The following is a 19,128-nucleotide window of genomic DNA, read 5'->3' as shown; positions in this document are numbered from 1 at the left end:
CCTTTAACAGGGTAGTCTTTAACAAGACTTGTCTCCTAACAAAGATCAAGATTCCTAGTAGGATCTATTCTGGTGAAGAACATTGTAAGGCCTTAACCCGTCTCGTTGCTATTCTGCAAATAGTGGACTTATGAGTTTTACTCACCATGGTTTTTCCCATTTGGGTTTCCACGTTAAAATATCTTGTGTTATGGTGATTGTGTGATTGTGGGTGAATGCTTTATTTTCTATTTGGATTGTTTGTGTATTAATCGGTTTACTATTGAAAGGGCTATACTGGTCTGCAGTAAAACTTCTTAAGTGTTTGGTAAGATTGTTGGGTATACTAATTTACCCCCCCTCTTAGTATTCATCAATTGATATCAAAGCCAACCTTTCTTTAATTCTAACCACTTGAAAGGAGATATGGGGGAATACAGCATGAGGGAACTCACTCACCATCTAGCTAAATCTGAGAAAGCCTATGATGAACTTAAGGTCAAGTATAAAGCCTCTTTAGCCAAAAGAAGAGAACTTGCTGAGAAAATATTGGAGATTACTGAAAACAACTCTTTTGATGAAGCAAACATGGATGCCCTAGTCAAAGAAGTAGAGAAACTGAATGAGTCCAAAACTAATCTGAGGAGAGAGCTGGAAGGACTGACCATTAGGATGAGTCAGGAACTGGAAAATCGAAGAAAAGTTGAGGATCTAGTGAAGGACAAGGAGCACGAGATCTTTAAGTTGAAACAAGAAATTGGTACCATTACCGCTTATCTGCAAGAGGGTAAGGAAGAGAAAGAATAAATGCAAGTAGAACTCAATGCCGCCATTTCTTAGAATGAAACCCTAATGAAGACCAATGAAGCTCTTTCCAAAGAACTTGCGAAGATGAAGGAGATACTTGCAAAGTTCAATCGGAGTGCTGTAAAGTTGGACCAAAAGCTAGAATCAATGAAGCCATCAAAGGATACCACTACACTTGGTTTCTCTTCTTGTGAGGAAGGTGAATTCTCCAGAACCAAGATTGATGCACCAAAAGAGAAACTAGTACCCGAGAACAGCAGCAAAAGAAAAAGTAAGTCAAAGTTCAAACCTGTATGCTTTAACTGTCATAAGGAAGGACATATTGCCAATATATGTAGGAGCAAGACTTATAATAATTTCCCTTACATGCAAAATATTGTGTATGACCATAAGGCTAGAACTGGTAGATTTAATGGTCATTGTTATACATGCAACAAGTTTGGGCATAGATCTTTTGAGTGCAGATTGGTTATGAACAACTCTGGAGGTTATACACCAAGATCAAAAGGAGTTATCCAAGAACCTTTTATGAACTAAAACCTAAACCGGTATAGAACCTATGACCACAGGTCAAATGGTTATGGAGTGACAAATAGTTGGAGAGAAACCTATGTGATTTGTTGTGGTAGCGGTCACACTGCTACAACATGTAGGAGAGAGAATGGAAAGGTGAACATCGGACCATGGAGAACACCTAGTATGGTATTCTATCATTGTCATAAATTGGGAAATCTTGCCAAAGCATGCAGACTAAGACAGAATCCATCGGAAGACAAACCGATCAACCCAAAAGGTAAAGGAAAGGTTGATGTTGAAACCATTCAGGTCGATATGGATAAAATTTGGAAAAAGAAATCTGAAGAGAAGCCACAAGATGTACCAGTTTCTGCACCCAGTGTGGAGACCCCTGAATCAGAAAATTGAGCTTCAAAAAGCTTAAGGGGGAACATATCGGTAACAATGTTTTGAACCCTCGAAGTATATTGGTAAAATGCTTTTATCGGTATTGGTTATCTGTTGACCAACAAAAGAAATAAAGTGGTAAAAGGTAAAATTAGGGTTTGTACCCTAATGGTGATGCATTTATTATGGTAGGTAGGAGCATGTATAAAGGTGGTTTTTGTAGTCATTTTTACTTATCTATTTTTGAAGAAGCATTTTTCTAACTTGAGAAGAGAAACAAAGAGATCAATCTTACAATTGAAGAAGAAATCTTGTGCAAGACTCAGCAATTATTTCAAGTTATCCAAAGTGGAGTTCAGAGTGGTAAAGCAACCTTTTGGAGAAGTGTGTTGTGCTCGACATCGATGAACCCTAGTTCGGAGTGAAAAGGTATTTTTCATCGAATCACTCTTATCATTCGGAATTATTTAGACATGGCTTCTACATCCAAAGTCTCTTCTAGCTCTTTTGCACCTGAGGAGTCATCTAAATCTCTTAGGAAGAAGTTGACATAAAATGCCCTATCTCAAATTCTCGCCGGAGTCATTGTCGAGGGGATGTTTCTAGTTACATTGATTGTAAACTAGAAGACTTAGGGTCTCTAGTGATTCACTCCCAGTTGAGTTTGTTCTATGGAAAAGATAAGAAGATTAAACCAGAGTACAACCTGATCAAGAAGAAGAAATTCCACAATGCACTATATTTTCTTGAGGAATTCACAGAAGATCATATAAGAATTATTCTTAGTAGGGTTCATGGTGAAAAGATGTATCTTGAGCGAACCCATGATATCACATCGGAGGCAATCCATGTCATGACCAGTTTCTACGATATTGGAGAAGTCCCTGTTCTTTGTAAGATCATAAAAGCCAAAGTGACAGAGCTCACTGGTTCTATGATCGACAAGAGGGCAATGAATGTCAACACCATAAGAGATGACTTGGTGAAGTATGAGTGCATGGTGATTGGCTATAGAGTATTGTATTCTAGCAGAATGAACTCTGTCCCTACCCTTGCAGTACATGCCACTTATCGGATGATCAAGGATGATGCAAAATATGACTTGTGTACCTGTATGCAAAAACAACTCATGGAGAATTTTAAATCCATCAAAGAGGACAAGGCACTAAGGTTCAAATTCGATCAACTACTTATCGGGTTGTTTTTCTACTTTCAAGGGTATTTTCCAGGAGTGGGTGATGTTCAATGGTCAAGTGACCTATCAATTACCAAACAAATCAAGGAGAGTTTGCAAATAGTGGGATCTACCTATCCGAAGATTCTGAACAAGTATTTTGATGAGTTCAGATTGAAGATGAACCAAAGAACAAGGCTATCAGGTGACCTAGTAAAGAAGTATGAAGATGATATCTATTTCACGATAAAAGTGGATCATTGCATAATGAAAGCGGTTGAACCAAGAGAAGATGAAGTTGAGCCTATGGGATATGAAGTGGTGAATGATATACTCATTTGGAATTCCTCTACCCTACTTGCTTCACTGCTTGATCCAAAGAAGAAGAGGACCGGTAACTACTCTGAGAGGGTTAATCCTACTGAAGTACCAAAGTAGAAAAAGAGGAAATTGTGCCATCGACATCGGCACCGGTTACATCTATTGTCAGTCCTAAAGTGACCAAGAGGTCATCGGCCAAGAAGAAACCGGAGGCTATTCTGCCAAAGGTATTTGAGAGGAAGAGGAAAACCAAGAACGAAACATAGGATACAGTAGACACTAAATCAGAAGATGAACTAAAGAAGGTGAGGCAATCAAGTAAGAAGACCAAGCCAGCTGGTAATGTACCTACAACCTCTGCACTGGTAAATATACACGTTGCTTCTTACAAGCCTATGACAAATTATCAAAGGATTATGAAGAATATTAGAAGGAAAATTCTTGATGATCTTAATGATACTGAAAAGAAGGAGGTAGAGAATGAACATAAGGAAAATTCTTGATGATCTAAAATATTATTTTGATGATCTTAACGATACTGAAAAGCAGGAGGTAGAGAAAGAACTCATCAAGTATTTATGTGATAATGAACAGTCTCCAATTGATATCAAACCTATTGTTTCTAATTCTTTGTAGAATTCTTTGGATAATAAATGGTGCATTGTCATTGAAAAGGAGCAAACAATTAGGGAGAAAATGTTTGCTCAATATTTCCTAGATGCTTCCAATTTTGATTTATTTGAGCTTCTTGATCGGTACAAAGGCATCTTTTTCATGAGAAAGAGAAGACTTCAGTTACTTGGAGGTAAAATATTTGAAGTAGAAAAAGACACTCATCTACAGGCTAAATAAGTTGTCAAGATGCAAAAGGTATCCGAAGCAAATCAAAACGCTAAGCAAGAGCTTGACCTATCAAAATCTAAACCAGATGAAACCTTCAATGATTAGGGAGAAAGAATAACTAAGAAAAATGACCCTATCGATGTGGATGCATTAGATGTTGAAGGTGCTAAACCGGAGGTAGCTGAGAAGGAGAAAGTAGATAAGGAGAAAGAGGAGAAAGAGAAAGCAGAAAAAGAGAAAGATGAAAAAGAGAAAGCTGAAAAAGAGAAAGTAGAGAAAGAGAAAGAGGAGAAAGAGAAAGCGGAGAAGGAGAAAATGGAGAAGGAGAAAGAGGAGAAAGAGAAAGCAGAGAAGGAGAAAATGGAGAAGGAAAAAGAGGAGAAGGAGAGAGCGGAGAAGGAGAAAGTGGAGAAGGAAAAAGTAGAGAAAGAGAAAGCGGAGAAGGAGAAAGCAGAGAAGGAGGAAGTGGAGAAGGAGAAGGCAAAGAAGGAGAAACTAGAGAAGGAGAAAGAGGAAAAAGAGAAGGCCGACAAGAAGGCTAAGGAGAAAGAAGAGCAGGAGAAGAAGAGACAAGAGGAGATCAAAGCAAAGGAAGGTGGACAGACTTCTGAGACTCCCAAGGCAATCGGAGTTCAAGCCAAACAGGTTGATCCCATCGGTCACAGTAAATTGACTCTTACCTATCTCACCAAATTTGTAGATGAAAATGAGCTACTGAGAAATATTAAACTTGCTCAAGAAAGATTGGAGGAACTAAGAAGGAAGAAAGAAAAAGATGTTATTCAACTTGTTGTTGACACTCTTTCAACCTTAGTCCCTGATACCAATCTTTCTGGTACCAATTCCTCACTGGCCCAATTAAAACTTCTATGCACAGTAGTGGGTGATCAAGTGCAATCATTGGAAGATGTTGCCTAGGCTACTATAGAGAAAAAGCATGAAAAGGCACTAAAAGTTGCATTGGTGAAGCAATTTAATGAAGACAGAGCCAAGTTGATCCATCAAAGAGATGATATCAGTCTGGCAATGGCTGAAGGACAGAAACTTTTGATCAAAATCTGCTAGCCTGATCTATCCTGTGATGATGCTCTGAAGAGGAAAGGTCAACTTCAATCAGAGTTAAAGCAGTATATAGCGAACTTAAAAGTGCCATATGATTCCCACACAGTGTATGGGTAGACTATACAAACTCATAGGCAAAAAATTATCAAGATTGATTTAGAGATCTGTAAGCGGACTCAAGATTTGTAGAAACTTCAGTTGCTTTTGTTACCTAAGTTGCAAATTCTTCAGAAGTGATTTCTGAACATGGATGCCATTATTGTCACTCAGGAATTGAGCACTATTGATGCCATGGAGGAGGAGGAGTTAGCATTCCAGATGAAGACTCAGAGTGAAATTGTTGCCTCGTTCCTAGATACTTGGTCTATAGACATGAAGGAATTTCTGAAAAACTTTAAATTCATTTTTGAAAAGTTTTACTCATTATTGTCATAAACATATACTCTGTTTTTATGTTATGCACTATGTTTTTGGTAAATCTCTACGACATGTTTGCAATACTTTGTCATTGTTGGCAAAGGGGGAGTGGTATTGTGAAAATTTTATGCAAATGGAAGTAGTACATACTTGTAATTTTGGCAAAAGCGAGTAGTGTATATGCTTAGGGGGAGTAATTTTATTATGGCATCATTTTTGTTTTGTAAGCACTTAGATGTTAATTTTTCCTAAGTGTTGCCATCAATGCCAAAGGGGGAGATTGTTGGCATTTTGATGATGTTTATTTTTTATTGTCATTGATTGACACACACTTATTTGTTATATGAGTTATTCTCAACAGGTACTATGTGATGTATTTTTCAAACCGATATTGTATGCTATTGTATGCATAGTCTTTGTTTGTTGAAGACTATTAGTGTTTGCAAAAGGAGCTTAATGGTCAAAGCATGACCGAGGACCTCAAGCAATATGAGGACTTCAAGTAGTATGAGGACCCCAAGCGGCAGCCAATTTTATTAAGATCGGAACACTATGTTCCAGTTTTCCAGTCTTTGTTTGTAAACTGGTAATCGGTATACTGTGTTTTGTTAACCGACAAACTTGTAAAGTGTGATGAGTTATCATCCACCGATACTGATGTGGTGATTCTGTGTCATGTTACAAATTGTGTCTAGATGCACTATACCTAGGAAATTGTAGTCTAATCTCATTGGACTGACATGAAATCAGATTCCTATATGAGGACATCATGTCTAGGGTTTTATGTTGTGAAGTGTTACGTAAGAAGATTAGGTCTTTTCAAGAAGGTATCTTGCGATAGAGATTGAACATGCAAAGGATAGAAAACTAAAGTAATGTTGCAATGCATTAACAAAGAGCTATCAAGGATCTAACTAAGCAATTTGTGCTACTTTCTAGATCACTTGTTGATTACTAATCTCTTCGACAAGTCAGAAACCCTTAACCGGGTAGGCTCAGTTAAGCTTGTTCTAAATCCTCTAACAAGGTGGTTCACAGTTGTAGATCTAAAATCCTTTAATAGAGTAGTCTTTAACAGGACTTATCTCCTAACAGAGATCAGGATTCCTAACAGGATCTGTTCTAGTGAAGAACATTGTAAGGCCTTAACCAGTCTGGTTGCTATTCTGCAAATAGTAGACTTGTGAGTTTTACTCACCGTGGTTTTTCCCATTTTATTTTCCACATCAAAATATCTTGTGTTATGGTGATTGTGTTATTGTGGGTGAATGCTTTATTTTCTATTTGGCTTGTTTGTGTATTAACCGGTTTACTGTTGAAAGGGCTATACTGGTCTGCAGTAAAATTGCTTAAGTGTTTGGTAAGATTGTTGGGTATATTAATTCACCCCCCTCTTAGTGTTCATTAGATTTAGAATTCAATTTCAAATCTCTTAATCACCCTCAACTAAAATTAAAAGGAGAGCAGAATTCAATCAGTATTCAGCCCTTTTCCTAATAGAATTGAGGTTGGATCTCTTGAGTTCACTCTCCCTTTTAATGAACCTAGTGGAAATAAGGGGATTCCTAGCCGAACTTGTGAAACCCTATTTTCACCAACCTTTACACCCATGTACAAACTATAGCATCCTAAATTATACTCACTTATAATTCTTCCCTCACCTAGGCCTTACTTTGGCAATTCTAATTTTCAATGTCCAATTGTATTGTTGATTCTACTCATACCCCATTCCAATCTTACATTTTCATCATTTGTCTAGTTCCCTCCCTATTCTAGAGTCCTAGTTTTTAGGACTAAGGTGTACCATGCCCTGGTCTTCCTAATCAATCCCTAAATTGGGGTCTCATAACACTCGCCTCAAATGAGCGAGAAATATGATCTCATGTCAACCTGTTCTGAAAATTTAATTTGTTTATCAAGAAAACAAGCATAAAATGAGGTCTCCCCCTCCTATTTGAAACCTAATAAATAACCTAAAAATTTCATGAGACAAATTTATGATCCTAATTCAATTCAATTTAAGTGAGCAAGCAATCAGTCATTCATCAAGAATTGGAGTAGTGAAGTTAAGTTCAAGTATTGAAGATGGAATCCATGATCAATGTTTTATGAAGACATCCTACATGAAACCCTAAAACCTTTGTGTGAAGTTGAAACAAAACTTCATTAAGGTATATATTATTGTTTCCAATATTGTCGACAGTGACAAATAGTTTCATCTTTCAATGGTAAAAAATTTGGAGGACCAAGGCAGATCTATGCTACTTGGTTTTGAAAAATCAGGCCAAACTTCTAAGAATGGGTTCTAATCATCTTCTTTTACATAGATCTCAGTTGGTAGCTCCGCAAGACATTTGTAGCCTACTTTTTCTATCAATTTACTTCAATTGTTCATGATTTTACCCTAATTTTATAATTGCATTTCACATTCAACTAAGAAAGAGGATAATCAATAGAAACCAGTTGAATCCAATAAGAATCTAAGACCTTTCCCCATCGAGATTGAGTATAGATCTATTGAGTTCAACCCTCTTTAAATGTATTGTGTGATTATTAGGTTATTTAGTGGATTCACTTAGTGAAACCCTAATTCCTAATTTTCACCACATTACAGAAACCAATGCAACTCTCACAAACAGAGAAAAGGGGAAAGAAAGTGGGAGAAAAATCCTCTCTAAAAGAGAGAAAAAGAAATGAAAAAGATTACACATGACTAAGCATGAAGGACTCCATATGTCCCCAAAAAAATTGAATTAATCACATAGATACAATCAAGATTCTCCCATAGGAGAGAAAAGAAGAGACAACACATCCTCCCATAAAAGAGAAGCTCAAATGTTGAAGATGAATATGTTGGCAATTTGGAGGAATTTATTATGTGTTGCAATGATGTTTGTCATTGATGTCAACACTAGTTGTTTTGGCTATTTACCAGTATTCAATTGGTCCTGGTAGGATGATTGGTTTCTAGTTGGTAAGATCATGTTGATTCAGTATACTCATGTATGCTTTGGTCTATGGAATTTGTTTGGATTGGTTATTCATGTGTTCCTGATGTGTATCACAGTCAGTTGGTTTAGGATTTGATGATCCAGAAGCTATCACTTGTTCTAGTAAGCCTTTTGGTTACCTGTAAGGGTTTTACCGACAGAGCTTTGTTGAAGATCTTTTGATATTATGGATAAGTGGTGTTGTCGCAGCTCCTAGAAGGTTATCTAGATGCTAATGGTTATCATGTTCATGTTCCAGTTGTTCATGGTGTTTCATTTGGCTTATGGTGACCTATTATAGGTCCGGTGGTTTTTCTGCTAGGTTAGGGACTGACTTAATGTAACATGTTGTTGGAACTTCTCAATGTGTTTCTGGGATGACTTATGGGTTGGATGATATTTGTTTGGCCTCAGGCCAACATGTTTTGTAATTATGTAATAGGTTTATTGTATGGGTGGCCGACCTAATTGTTTAAGTCTAGGGTTGGTATAAATATGATGTAAGATCTATTTGTAGATCAAGGAAATAATGTATGGTACTAGTTATGGGATTATTTGTATGTGAATTGTTAGAGAATATGACTGATCATAGGTATCCTCTAACCAAGTATAGCATCTCCCATGCCTAAGTACAAGAAACTCATCCGGTAACTAAGGAATTCACCTTAGGGGGGGGTAAATTGGTCAGTTTAAAGGTTAATCGGCAAAGATTTGTTGGATCTTGGATCTTGGATCTAGTTTGGTCTACTGGTAAGTCACTTTATGAGTTATGGTTTGGTCATACATCTACAGTTAAGTATTTTTGAATCTCTGGTAGTGAATTGGAAGTTTGATCCTAGATGTGATAAAGGAATATTTTTTGGTTATTCTAATGAAAGAAAAGCATATAGATGTTATAACAAGAGATTGTAAAGGATTATGGAGAGCACTAATGTCAAGGTGGATGAGCATAATAGAAGACAAATCATAATTTATGAGCAAGAACCAGTAGTGGAAATGGTCTTAACTAAACCGGTAACACCTTTACTAGAACAGGATTGTTGAACCAGTTACTCTGGCAGTATCAAAAAATTCAACAGTAATTGAAGATCAGGGAAGAGGAATAGAAAGTCAGAAGACTCCTGAGTATGTAAGGTTGAATCATTTAGAAGAACAGATAATTGGACAAGAAGAAGGTTGGTAGTTGATGAGGTATGCTTAATTTCTTTAATTGTATCAGCATCAGTTATTGAAGCTTATAAGGATAAATGTTGGATGAAAGCTATGGAAGAGGAATTGGATCAGTTAGAAAAGGACAACACATGGACTTGGATGTTATTGGAACTAGGTTTGATTGGTTTGCAATGGATATTCTTAGAAGGAAGGAATTGATTATGTTGAATCCTTTCTCCGGTAGCTAGGATTTTTAGATATTTTTAAGGATTTTCTGGTATGGTTTTTATTTTATGATGACTTTACACTTAAAAAATGTTCAAATGCGGATTGGGATAGAGATATAGGTAACTGAATAGGCTCATCCAGTGAAGCTTTCTTTCTTGGAAAGAAACTTGTCTCATGGATCAACAAAAGCAGTCATCTACTGTTGAAGTTGAGTATGTTGTTGTTGCTACTAACTGTACATAAGCTCTATGGATGAAGCATATGTTGAAGTATATAAAGTTGGATTATAATGTACTGATAGTTATTCATTGTAATAACTCTGCTGCTATTGGCATATCAAATAATCTGGTATTTCTATCAAGTATAATTTTCTAAAGGAGTAGGTGGAAGCAAATGAAGTCAGATTGGTTTGAGGAATCATTTGAGCATTTAAGAGACAGGTTGAGGTTTTCTGCCCCTCCGATAGAGAACTGATTGATTCTATTTGGCATCATCCTGGTATGCATTATCAGAGCTATCATTCATTTTGGATTGATGTGGTGATGCTACTACTCTGGGGGAGTAGTTAGTCTTGTGATTCAGTGGTTTATGATTTTTCTTTGATATTTATGTCAAATTTCTGGCATTGATGTCAAAGGGGGAGAGATATTCATGTGTAAAACTTAAGGAGTTATATACATTAGGGGGAGAGATATTTATGTGTAAAACAGAGCTTAATAGAGATATCAGTCTAAGGGGAAATTATTGGCACAAGGAGGAGGAACAAAATTTTAGATTGGTTGTATCCCATTGGGGGAGTTTGGTTTAGGTCTATGGATGGTTAATTGGTACAGAAATATTTGGTTCAGAACCTCATTTCCATATAATCTTGGGGAGATTGTTGGTTGTCTTCCATTGGGGGAGACTTGTTTGGCATTTCTTGGCACTTGGATGTTTTTCACATCTAGTGTTGCCATCAATGCCAAAGGGGGAGATTGTTGGCAATTTGGAGGAATTGATTATGTGTTGCAATGATTTTTGTCATTAATGTCAACACTAGCTGCTTTGGTTGTTTACCGGTATTTGGTCGGTCCTAGTAGGATGATTGGTTTCTGGTTCATAAGATCATGTTGATCTGGTATACTCTGGTATGCTTTGGTTTGTGGAATTGATTTGAATTAGTTATTCATGTGTTCCTGATGTGTATCATAGTCAGTTGGTTTAGGATTTGATGATCCATAAGCTATCACTTGTTCTAGTAAGCATTTTGGTTACTGATAAGTGTTTTACCGACAGAGCTTTGTTGAAGATCTTTTGATATTATGAATAAGTGGTGTTGGTGCGGCTTCTAGAAGGTTATCTAGATGCTGATGGTTATCATGTTCATGTTCTAGTTGTTCGTGGTGCTTCAATTGGCTTATGGTGACCTATTATAGGTTCAGTGGTTTTTCTGCTAGGTTATGGACCGACTTAATGAAACGTGTTGTTGGAACTTCTTGATATGTTTTCGGGATGACTTATGGGTTGGATGATATTTTTTGGCCTCAAGCTGACATGTTTTGTAATTATGTAATAGGTTTATTGTCTGGGTAGCCGACCTAATTGTTTAGGTCTAGGGTTGTTATAAATATGATGTAAGATCTCTTTGTAGATCAAGGAAATAATGTATGGTATTGGTTATGGGATTATTTGTATGTGAACAATGTTGTAATCATATGCAGAGGATTTGATCAATCATAGGTGATTTAATTGGGTTTGTGGAAGAGGTTTAAGGCCTCTGGTATTGAGCTTAACTGGAATTGTACTCAAGCATGGGAGATGCTATACTTGCAGTTCAATCTTCATTCCAGATTATTGTCCAATGTTTTATGTAGTCAATGAGACTCCTTTTGTGATGAGAAGTGTGCTCTAGGCTATTGGCCTTCCTGCATGTGCAAGCCTCTTATTGTAATATTTATTCATTTGATCAATGGATAGATATTGTGGGTCTCCAATCCCACTATGGTTTTTCCTATTTGAGATTTTCCACTTATAAATATATGGTGTTATGGTGTTTATCTTTTTGGTTGCATTGTTGCTTATTGTTATATGCTTTTATGTTTACCGGTTGCTGAGTTGTTGTATTAATAAGGTTAAAATTCTCTATTCCGGTAGAACCCTACTGATTAACCCCCCCTGCTCTCAGTGTTCTTGGATCCCCATAGAAGACTCAAGGATGAATGTTAATGTAGATCCAAGGGTGGAAAACCACGTTACTCCCCTTGGAAGAAAACTAATCCAATGGCCAAGGTAGAAGAAACTTCATGAAATCAGATGGAAGACTTATCAACTATCCACATGTGTGAATCAAAAGATGGATAATCAATTGAAGCAAATTCAAACATATATCAAGATACTTGATGAAAACCCTCTAAAGGAATTGAATATGGGATGAAAAGACTACACATTCTACCATCAAAGATGAATGGCATATCCTAAATCATGTCCCCAATGTTTGGAGTGTGTGATGTATCAAACAATGTTGCAATATTTGGCAAGTACTTATCTCACAAAGTAAAAATTGGAAGGGAGCAATAAACTTGTTAAATTGAACTAATCTTTAAAGAATCAAGAGGTAGGGGGGGGATTCTCAATAGAAGTATTGGGAGCCATTGTTGATGATTGAATCATACATAGGTTCAAGTTACCAAACTTATCCTCAAATACTTGATCCACTCTTGATGCATGAGAGGTATTACTAGTCAATGGAACTGCATGCTCAATGGGAGAAAAATGTGAGAATCATATAACTAGGATGCATGATCAATTTACTACCAAATTCAATAAGCTCTTTACTATGAAGATCTCTTTTCAGAACTAAATTAGGGGTGAAATCAATTTTCTTGCCTATCCCAATATGAGTAATTTTGTGGATGGAAGAGATGTTAAAAGATATTGAAGGGACAAAAAGAACATCATTGAATGTGTTGTCATTAACCTTAATAGAAGAACTCTCAATAACACTCATGTAAGTATTATTACCCATCAAAATGTTTGGAAAAGTAAAAGCCTTGAAAGAAGAGAACATACCCTCAGATGATGTTATATTATGAGAGGCTCATGAATCAAGAAGCCATATGTTAGACTAAATATGTGTTGATGAAAAGAGAGCATGTCCTTTCATCTTGTCTTCACCACACGCCATAGAAGTTGACTTAGAATTTGCAAACCCTGAAGTGGTGGAGAAGGATGCACTAGATGAATAAAATTGAATATGATTCCTCTGAAGATCTTTTCACAACAACAATGCTCATCATCTCATATCTTGGTGCAATAAGCACACTTTTCACTTAGGCTTGTCCTTCCTCAATGAAGACTTCTTGGAAGAGGAAGAATTTGAATCCTATGCATTCAAGGCTCTAAAGGTGACTGAGTAAACTGTGAACATCTAAGATTATATACTTCTTTTATTTCCTTGTAGATGTCTCAACAACTAAAACCTATGATTTGGAATCAAAAACTAAATCAAGTTATGTCAACTTGGCATGTTCCCATGAATCACAAAACACCTCAAATGAAGGCATAGTGAAGGAAGTACCCAAAGCATCCATGGTGGAATAAAATGGAAAAGACAAGAATTGATAGGGTCTTCAAAGCTTTCACAAAATCAAAAAAATGTACTCTTTGTCAATCTTCTCCTTGCCACAACCCTGTAAAAGTGATTTGATGGATTTTTACTTCCCTAAAATATCCTTAATGGAGGGGAAGGAATTAGGTACCAATGATATCAAATCTATCTCAAGCTAAAGTGCACAAAACTCATTAATACCCCCAAAAAATTTCTCAAATTTGAGCAACATATCTCTAGAAGTGGTGCAAGAATCAATATGAAACTGGAGATTGTTTAAAAGATGTAGGCCAATAAAACCCATAGTCGCATTCATCTTGTCCCTATGTTGAAGGATCTCAAATTGACAAGTCAAACGAGGTTGGGTCTCATCTAAACAACACCATAAACCCCTACATTGAAGCAATATGGTTATATTAGTCTTCTAGCTATGATAGTTATGGGGTGTAAGTTTCTCGACAAAGGGTTCCACCATTGGAATTGTCTTTCAAAGTAGGAGAGGGATAGGGTAATATGTGAATCTTAAAAATAATGATTCTACCTACCACAACAAGAAAAAATAACCCTTTTGTAACTTTTTAAGTTGAGAAATTACAAAATCAAGAAATAACTAAATCTAAAATCTTTGACTACTTTCAATGCAAATTCTAGAAAAATGGACCTAAGAGTTGCATAGGGGACTCCGCCAACTTTCCAATTCCTACTCATTTGTGAAAAATGGAGTCTATAGGTGCAAGATCTGGCCTCAACACTCCAAAAATATAGATCTAACTTCACAAGCTTGGTACAAAAAATTGGAGAAGAATCTAGAAAAAGACTAGCATCACTACATTCGTACAAAAACATGTTATCTAACAATGTCTTGTTTGCAAGACTTTGAGTCTATATGACCAAGTTATGGCCAAAAAATTGCAAGAAGGTCAATTAGGGTTGGGAGGGCTTGAAAGGGGTCATAAAGTTGATCATACGACTGTCGTTAGTAGAATATTCTCTCTGCCACCAAAAAAAATGGCTGCCTAAAAAGGATGATTCAATAGAATATTCTTATAGATGCTCTGTTATCAAAATGAGAATATTCTATCAAACCAAATATTTCATGGTGTTTTTATAAAAGGTGTGAACCTATACTGTGTACCCACCTATGCAATCAGGTTGACACCACCTATGTGGCAAGCCTACATGCCTTCCTATGCATATTGACATACTTTTTTATTTTTTATTTTTTATTCTTTTTATTTGATAACTGTAATGTTGGTGAAATGTGCATGAGAGATCAAGAGGAAAACTACCATTTCCCTCCAAGGAGAGATGAGAGTTTCACTATTGATTACCCTTCAAACACTTTTCACCTAGTTACATTGGAAGAGGAGAGGAGAATTCACTAGATTCAACCTTCAAAGATGAAGATTGAATTCTGAATGAAATGGGAATGATAAGTTGATCCCCTCTTCCTTATTTGAAATGGAAAGGAATTGATTGAATTATGTAGTGCAAAAGTGACAAAGAACTGATTATAACTTGATATCGAAGTATGGGATGAAGCTATGCACGTCAATCTGGTAGTAATATGTTGAGACGAAGTTGCCCTACGAATTTGAGGAAAAGTTGTCTGGACCGTGGCAAGAATGTACATGGTCCTTCGAAAAATTTGTGAAATGAAAAGGGTTTTTCCACCTCTGCAAATGGAGCCCGAATCTGAAAGTACAGTTGTGCACCTGCAACCTACACATAGAAAAGATAGTAAAATGGGTTGGGATTGGGGGTTTGCCTTTAGGTCAAACCCTAGTTTTTGAATTAACGAAGTAATGAAAGAAAGTACTTGCGAGTAGCTGTAAATAAAAGGTTGAATTGTAAATCACCTCAAGGGAGGTTGTGGTAGTAATGTTGATAGAAATACTTGTGTGGAACTGAATTTTGGAATCAATCTCTTCTTCAATTGGTTGAATCCTTGACTTGAATTCAACACCTAGCCTTGAAGGGAGACTTGAGAATGCTCAATGCTAGAAAATAATGCTTGAATGCTTGATCGCTTATGCAACTTGAAAAAATCCAATCTTATCCAACTTCAACCTTTCCAATTTATTGAACTTATCCAAATGAGAGGATGAATTCCACTTAAATACATGTTAGTGGATTTTATTTTCATCACAAGCCGACATCGGGGAAGTTTCCCGCCCAATGCACAACCCACAATGCATGCTCAGGGAAGGTCCTGCCCCAAAATAGGGTAGGGATAGGGGTGCCACACCCCTATCCTAGGAGGACAAGGGCACCATGCCTCTATCCTAGGGGGACAGTGGTACCACCCCCCTGTCCTACCCCTTTCTCTAGGAGAGAGTATGGATGGGGTGGTGCGGAGACCAAGGAAGAAGTAGATTCTAAGGGTTGAGCAATCTCTGGTCTATGATCAGGCTAGAGGATTTGATCTCATGTGCGTGAGGACCCTAATGCAGTTGAAAATTGCTAGGGTTGCAATTTTATGACACTAAATTTATCCCCCACTTTAGCGGGAGTATAAGCATATGACAATACTGCTGGTAAAGTACAAGGAAACAAGATTGAAATATTTTTACCATGTCAAGGAGGCAAGATGCGCCAAGCCCCCAGTGGACTTATGATCTTACGACTTTGATTGACAAAGTAAAAGGGAATATCATGAAGGGGAGAACCATGACTACAAGTAGAAAAGTTCCCTTCACTATGAGTCATCAAAGCAAGGATACCAAAGATTACAAAGAAAAACAAAGTTCACTAAGTAATTCTAAGTATCAAGGGAGGAAAATATGAGTGGAGTGTATGCCCCCACGTTAAAGTGATCACATGCACCTTATCGGGAGCAATTTATTTAAGGTAGGATACACCTAAGAGAGAGAGAAGGAGGGAGCACGTTATCGCAAGGATTTAGCCTCCAATCGAGGAATAAACCCAAGGATAATGAACACAAAACATGAGGTAGTGTCACTTTCCTCGAGGTCAGTATGTTGTATGATAACTCATGTATATCATGTATGTATATGCATATAATAATCATCATTCCCCAAAGAAGGACACTACCTTAGAAGAAAGGGAAGAGAAGATGTCTTTTGAGTCAACATGAAAGAGACTAAGAAAAGATCTCAATGCTTTGCATCGTCCCCAAGTAGACATTAAGGGAACAATAGAAGAACAAGGATACACATAGAAGAATGGTCACAAAAGAGAAATAGAGGAGAAACAAAGAAGATCTACAATGCCAATATTGCTAATCTAGCATGACATCCACCTCCTGATCTTGATGATCACTATTTTGAGAAGGCAAGAAACATGCCAGGGGAGTGACATCGAGCACAGCAGATGGAGCTATCACAAGATCCAAACAAGGACTATGCTCATGTTGTAAGTTACTTTGTTCGATTCTAGGAGCTAGGATTAGGGTTTGTGAAAACTCATCTGATAAATGGTTGTCCACATCAACATACTCATACTCACTATCAGAAGCATTAGGAGTTGTATTTCCATTATGAATAACATTTTCACCCATTTCTTCATCAAAGTTTAGAGAAAGAGGAGCAAGAACATGAATAGGAGTAAAACCATCACATGTTTTGTGCAACTTATGATTTGGAGATGTAGGTTGAACATCTTTCTTGGGAGAAAAGGGAATCATGTCAACTATTAGAGTCTGAGGAGATTGAGTATTTTGAGGGATAGCTTCATGAGCTCAAACACGACGTCTTCATTGGTGTTCTCTCACACAATGAATCTCTCACATCTTAGTGGAAGGTTGAGAAGGAGGAGGAACACTTGAAAAAGTAGGAATGTTTCTCTCCTTGATAGTGGAAGGTTTAGGTTGAGGTATTTTAGGTTGAACAATAGGAGAAGCAGGTCTCTTCTCTTGATAACAGGAAGGAGGTGGAACTGCACATAGAAAGGAGGAATATTAGGTGTAGGAAGGAGACTAGGTCCATCATGAGGAAGAGGTATAGGTCTAACCTTAGGAAGAATATTTTTGTTCTCCTTAAAAGAAGGTAAAGTCACATCCATAGGAATAGGTTGATGATCTTCCTTAGGAGGTAGATTAGTTCTATCTATGAGGGGAAGAACCTCATCTTGAAGAATAATAGGAATTTCAAGTGTTGGAGATCTAGGTTGACTTAAGTATAAGATCATATCATTCTTCCATTTTTGATAAGATTGAAAAAGAGCATCACTCCTTGATGGAAGAGATTGGAATTGTTTAGGCCAAAACAAATCAATAGGAACACTAGGGCTTCTTTCAGATGGATGAAATAAGATATGGTTCACGGTTATGATTTATCCATTGTGAGGAAATTTTAGACACTTGTGGATTGGAGAAGCAATAGCCTTCATGGAAGATAGCCAAGGATAGCCCAACTTCACACGAAATTGCTCAGAAGATGGTATGAAAACAAAGTCAACATCCATGGATTTAGCATGAACTTTAATAGGAAGGTTGATAGAACCAATGGTAGGACAAGAGAAGCCATCAAATAACTTCACAACCATATCAGAAGCATCATATAATGGTTTATGCAATCATAAAGTGAAAAGATACTCTTCAATTATGACATTAATCATGCAAGAGGGATCAATAAAGGCACCACGGCAAGGGATATCCTTAACCTTCACAACAATGTATAAAGGCCCATTGGGTGATCTAATGGTCTCACTAGGGTCAAATGTAATACAAGGATCCTTAGGTGTATCTTGTGTTTCTACCATATTGTTTGGAGCCATAGAGGTGAATTCTTTAGAAGAGAGAGAATTAGGCACAATCTCAATAACATTAGAGGTATGAGAAGCCAAGGGATCAGTGAAAATCTTAAGATTTTGATTAGGATGAGCTACTGATTTATTCCCTTTATCATTCACACTTGCCACAGATATAGTATTATTATCAATCAAGTATTGAATCTTATTTTTCAATGCGAAACATTTCTTAGTATCATGACTAGTTTGACGATGAAATTGACAAAAGGAATTGTTATCAAAATAAGGGGTTGCAAGTTTAGAAGGATCAATTTGTTTTATTGGAGGAATTTGATAACATTTTTGTGCAACAAATGGGACATAATACTATGTAAAGATTCATTCAAGGAAGTAAATTGTCTTTCTCTTTGGAAAATTTAGAAATAGAAGGCACACCTATTGTAGCATTCACATTGTGGTTGTTGATTGTATCATTAAACTTGATGAAGCTTTTTGCTGGTTTGAATTTCACAAATGGTTGTTGAACACTCTCCCCCTTATCACTCAGAGCCATAGGAGTAGATTTCTCCATTTGACTCACAGCCAGTTGATAATTTTGGAGTGTTGCACACAACTGTGGAAAGGAAGTAAACTCAGACAAAAGAAGCTTTTCCCTGATATCTTTTTGTAAATTAGAAATGAAAATTCTTTGAATATCATTATCAGGTACATGAAAAGAAATTTGAGCACACAAATGCTTATATCTACCAATGAAATCGGTCACTTTTTTTTAACACCTTGTTTACAATGCATTAAATCAGTCAAAGTGATTTTAGGACCAATGTTGTTTTGAATTTGTTGGATGAAAGCATTTGCCAATTGTTGAAAAGAAGTGATGGAATAAGAAGGCAAAGAGAAATACCATTGTAAACAACTTTGCAATCAATCTTTGATCATAAGCAAAATCAGTACACAAG

This window comes from Cryptomeria japonica, chromosome 7, assembly GCF_030272615.1.
Source record: "Cryptomeria japonica chromosome 7, Sugi_1.0, whole genome shotgun sequence".
Classification (NCBI taxonomy): domain Eukaryota; kingdom Viridiplantae; phylum Streptophyta; class Pinopsida; order Cupressales; family Cupressaceae; genus Cryptomeria; species Cryptomeria japonica.
The sequence above is the reverse complement of the archived record's forward strand: the minus strand, read 5'-3'. Positions refer to the sequence as shown.